Source organism: Mus caroli, chromosome 8 (genome assembly GCF_900094665.2).
Source record: "Mus caroli chromosome 8, CAROLI_EIJ_v1.1, whole genome shotgun sequence".
Classification (NCBI taxonomy): domain Eukaryota; kingdom Metazoa; phylum Chordata; class Mammalia; order Rodentia; family Muridae; genus Mus; species Mus caroli.
Window position 1 is genome coordinate 68273011 of NC_034577.1, and position 6000 is coordinate 68279010.

Genomic DNA, 6000 nt, shown 5'->3' on the forward strand with positions numbered 1-6000 from the left:
CATTATTTTATATTTTATTGTGTAATGTGTGACTCCTTTATTAGGAAATAATATAGAAAATACTTTTCATGCAGAAAAATAATCATCTTTAGCTAGAAGATCTATGTTATTTCTAGATTAGTTTTGTATCTTTTATTTGGAAACAAAGAATCATTTCAAATATGGGTTACATTTTAAATAATAGATTAACCTATATGCAAGCCATATTACACCATATACAAACTATATGTTTCTCCTAAGAGACATTCGGCATTTATATCCATCCATTTATCCATTCCATAAATATTGTTGAGCATCTAATATGTATCAGACAACACATGAACCCTGCCCCAAGAACTTAGTCTGAGTGGTCTCTCAGCTTTATATTCATGTGATCTTCTTTGCAATGTTGACATCATTGATTAATTCATTCCTCGTAATATTGACCTTTGTCTAGTCTAGACCAATTGTTCTCAAAATTTCCTAAGGCTGCAACCCTTTAATACAGTTACTCATGTTGTGGTGACCCTCAACCATACATTTATTTTATTGCTATTTCATAATTATAATCTTGCCATCTATTATGCATATGTAATTATGCATAATAATCTAAATATCTGATATGCAATCCCCCTAGTTGAGAATCACTGGTCTTGACTTTTCCAGTGCTCATTTTACCTGATTTCCTATTTTATTCTTTTATCTTCCTTTACCTATTCTGCCATTTGCTCACTTCCAAGTATTGGTTTTTGTCAGCTCTTCTCTGGCCACTGCTTGCAGTCATGTCTACAAGCTTCTGATCCCAGGGAAACATTCCTGAGCTGCAATTGTCTGCTATGAGTGATTTCAAGGTGTTATTTTCTACATGTGTATGTCTGATACATGTTAGATGCTTGACAATATTTAAGGAATGGATAAATGGATGGATATGAATGCTGAATTTCTCTTGTGAGAAGCATATGGTTTCTGTTACCCAGTGTAATCTGGCTTTCATGCAGGTTAATCTGTTATTTAAAATATAACCCGTATTTGACATGATCATTGCCTTCTTTCCAAGTAAAGGAAACAAAGCTAATATACAAAGAGCACACACTTCTAGCTAAAATTCTAGCTAAAGCAACGTGCTTATTTTCAATTATTCACTTCACTACTACTGGATAACACAAAACGTCAAATTTGAGGTGGCCTATTCCTAAACTTAAGCTCTGTAGGACACAAGACCTCACTGGTGATGAATGCTAACTACCTTAGCCGCATTACACCTGTTTGCTTGGCCACTCTAATATCTCTTAATATTCCTTCTCTAAAAAAATCAATCACAAGTGGATCGAGAGGGAGGGACCTGAGAGGGAAAGTGGACATGGGGAGGAGTAGGGGTGGGGGGAGATGGGAACCTGCTCTGGTATTGGATGAGAGAAAAGGACTGAAGCCCTGAGGGCCAGCAGAAAAACTAGAAACAAGCAACCTCTAGAGGTAGGAGGTTGGGGGAACCCTCCAGAATGCACCAGAGACCTGGGAGGTGAGAGACTCTCAGGACTCATAGATGGGGAGACCTTAGATGAAATTCCCTATAGTAGAGAGAGGGAACTTATAGAGCCACCCCCCAGCAGGAAGAAAGGGCATCAAATGAGGGAGGGAGGCATGCCACAGTCACAACTCTGACCCATAATTGTGCCTATCTGAAAGAACTGCAGGAAGGGAAATGGAGAGGAGCCTGAGGAAAATATATTCCAGACACAGGTCCAAAGAGGGATCCAGCTTAAGGGGAGGTCCCAAGGCCTGACACTATCACTAAGGCTATAGCGTGCTCACAAAAGGGGACCTAGCATGACCAAACTCCATAAGACCCAACAAGCAGCTGAGTCAGATGCAGATATTTGCACCCAACCAATGAACAAAAGGAGCTGATCCCTATTGCTGAATTAGGGAAAGACTGAAAGGAGCTGAGGAGGAGGGCCATCCTGTAGGAAGACCAGCTGTCTCAATTAATCTGGACCCCCAAGATCTCTCAAACACTGGACCACCAACCAGGCAGCATATACCAGCTGATATAAGGCCTCTAACACACATACAGCAGAGGACTGCGGATCTGTGCTCATTCAGAGATGATGCACCTAACCCTCAAGAGACTGGAGGACCCCAGGGAGTTTAGAGGTCAGGTGGGGGGTGGGACATTCACGTGGAGACAGGGAGATGTGAAGGAGGTATAGGATGTGCAGCAGTAGGAGGGTAGATGGGGGCGATAAAATATGGAGTTTAAATTAAGCAAACAAAAATACAAAAGAAATAGAGCTGAGAGGGAAGTGGAGGATGGAAGAAGCAGGAGGAAGAAGAGTATGAAGTAGAAATGATGTAAATACAGGGCTCAAATATAAAATTCTCAAATAATCATAATGAAATAAATGTGTGTATATGTGTGAGAGATAGATGACACACAGACAATCTTAAACCAAATATGAATGACACCTGAGGTTGTCACTTCCCTATGTGTACTATGGCACAGAGAGAGACAGAGAGACAGAGAGACACACAGAGAGAGACACAGAAACAGAGACAGAGACAGAGAACTGGATGTCCATTAGTCCTGGTTGTAGACGGCATGTGTTACATCTCAGGTTTATAATTTATTCTGGTACTAGGGATCCATTAAGTCTTCAGGAGTGAGGAAATGGCATGATCAAGGCTGTGCTTTGCGGATGGGAATCTGGCAACTGCACAGAATTGTGAGTCGAGGCTGGAGGCAAGGACACAGGCAGGAGGCTGCCTTATTGACTCTCCCAGGGTGCCCTAACAAGCTGCTGATTTAAGGCTGTGCAATCTTCCTGCAGTTGGGAGCAAAGAAAGGCTCTAGGTGTGAGAACATTTCACACTTTTCCTTCCCAAAGAAACAGTCTGAGATACTTACAGCCAACCATTGGGCTGAGGTCAAGGAACCCTATGGAAGAGTTAGGGAAGGAGATGAGGAGAATTGCAACCCCATAGGAAGAACAATCATATCAACTAACCTGGACCCATCAGATTACCCAAGAGGCTAAGCCACCAAACCAAAGAGCATACATGGGCTGATCCACAGCCCCTGCTACATACATAGGAGAGAACTGCCTTATCTTGCCTCAGTGGGAAAGGTTGTGCTTAATCCAATAGAAACTTGAAGCCTCAACGAAGTGGGATGCTAGTGGAGTGAGGTGGGGGTGGATAGGTAGGTGGGGAGTACCCTCAGAAACAAAGGGGAGTGAGATGGAGGGAAGAACTCATGGAGGGGGGACCAGAAAGGGGATCATTTGGAATGTAAATAAATAAAATAATTAATAAAATATCCCTTCTCTAGTTGTTTGGTGTCTGTCCTTTTTTTCCTTGACCTTCCTATCAAACCACAATCCAGGGAATACCATCAGGGCATCAATTTAAGTCAGACATAAGTTGTATTATTCTTTTCTTTTAAAACTTTTGCAGCCTTTTATTAGTTATAGTGGAAATCCAAATTCAGAGTAGGGTGTGCAACATTTTTCTAATCTATTCCAACTAAGGCTGTGGGAACTAAAAGGGGGGCTGGGGAAGGAGGGGGAGGGGGGATAGCCCGTGCCTGGCCAGAGTTCCTCCTATGCTCTGGGCAGGCAGACTCAGGAGGGCTGCCAGATGCTTTCCATTTGGCCCTGGGTGGGAATCTAAGCCACTGACCCTACTCGACAGGGAGGGGTTGGACAAGGGGCAGCCCCGGACCAGGGAGCCCAAGGGTGACACCCTGTGCCCCAGGGTTATGGGAGAGAGGGCATAGAGGAGAGAGGATCCCACACAGGTGAGAGTCTGTGCAGCAGGCCTTGATGACAGAGACAGTCTATGGTTTTAGAGCTTTATTACAGAAAGGCAGGGGGAAAGAAAAAAGGTAAAAGGGAAAGAGAGACCAGCCATGGCCAAGAGTAGAGAAGGGGGAAAGAGAAAGAGAGAAGAAAGGCTAGAGAGTAAGAGGGAGAGAGAGGAAGAGAGAAGAGAGAGGAGAGGAGAAGACAGAGAGAGCGAGAGAGTGAGAAAGAGGAGGGGACAAACAGCCCCTCTTATAGTGGGCTGCTTTATTTTAATGTTGCTAGGTAACTGGGGAGGAGTTTAGCCTGAAGGTCAGAAGCTTGGGACATTACCTACGTGACTACTAACCAAGCTTCTCCTGTGGGGGCTGTGGTGGGGGTAGCTTTGATAGGAGCCAGAGTTTCAGGAGCATGAGGGAAGCCTACCGTGTCATGTTGGTGAATTATCACCACCAGGTCCAGGGGTTCAAATCTCAGCTCGGCTGGAGACCAGCCTGTCTGTGCATATCCCAATGCCCCATATAAGCCCACCACCACCACCACCACCTATCCCATCTCACACTGCCACATGCTGAGTTGTCATTGTCCCTTGAAGCTGCCAGGCACTTAAAGCCTTTAATAGTTTCATTCATAGAGTGTGCTCTGCCCAGGAAGTGTCCTTTGACCTGCATCTGACTTGTCAGGTGACAAAAATAGTCTGAAGAATTGTCCCTTTTGTTCAGCATTGGATATTCACAGTGTCACACCATATTTGCATTCTTGTGGATACTGAGTGCTTTATTTAAAACCCTTTACTGTGTCCAACGGACTCATTGGTCCTATCCCTAGCTTTTTCCACAGTTCCTCCAATCATTCAAGCTGTACATCATGACTGATGCCACACTCTTTCATGCCTCATCATCCTTGTGAAATCCTCTTCAGTCTGCAATAATCTCCTTCCCTCTACATGAATGAATATTCCTTTCACTATGTGATCAGTTTCCCCCTTTTCCTCCTTGATACATCCAGATAAAACCACTTACCATTTATTCTCTGTGTCTTATTATTTATACTATCAAATTGAATCACTTGTTGTAAACCTTGGTCTCACCTGCTTAATCATGAGATGGTAATTTTGGCTCATCTAATGCATGTCCAGCAACCAGTATTTACCCAGGAAGTGACTAAAAATCTTCAGCTCAATTCAATGCCATTGAAAACAAACCGGATTAATTGAGCCCTAAGATTTCCATATATAATGGTGTATAACTATGGCTGACATTAAAGTAGCATGGAGAATTCTAAAAAACAAGTACTGGAACCCTTCCCTATCCCCAGGCGATCCTATTGATCTGTGGAGAGTACAATACTGGTTCCATCTGCAATGCTCTCAGGGTGATAAGAATGAATATCATGTGCAGCATTTGGGAAGTAAGTAGGATCCATGGATGACAGTGAAGGCACTAGCTTGCTGACATGTCATATGGGTGTGCAACATTTTTCTAATCTATTCCAACTAAGCCTACCACCAGCACTTCATCTGTCCTTCTTGGAACATGAGATTCGGTCTCGAAAACACAATAGTGTCGAATCTCAGACTCTTTCTGTATCTTGGTCCCTCTACTGTTAGAGCACGTATGAATGGATCTCATTTTCCTCTCCATCTTTCCTGTGTCCTTTGCCGTTTTAATAGGGATAGCTCTGGCAGAATTTCCATGAAACACCCCTCACACTGGCCCTGAGTCTCAGTGTAACTTCTGGTTCAGGCATCTATGAGAATAGTCATCCCACCTGTCCTCCACGTCCCAGACAGATCTCAGAGAAGCTCTGACTGTCTACCATCCCTCCTACCTCACATGTCTCCCTCCTCACAAGACTTTCTCAAGAGGTAAGCCCCATTTGCACTGAATGTTTATCTAGGATCTCTCAGCTTCCGATGGATCCTTCTACAACTCTATGAGTAAGTCTGAGTCCCTGAAGACCATACTTCTTCTGCTTTGCTGGCTGGCCTGGGTAGATGCTTTTAAAATGAGTGTTAGAGGGACCCAGCATGACTAGAGAAGGAAAGGAGTGGGTCCACTCCTATGGAATTCCAGCTCTTGACAGCACCATGCTGCACTGTATAATGAGGCCTCTTCTTTTTTTTTTTTTTTTTGATTTTTAATATTTTTATTACATATTTTCCTCAATTACATTTCCAATGCTATCCCAAAAGTCCCCCACAGCGCCCCCCACTTCCCTA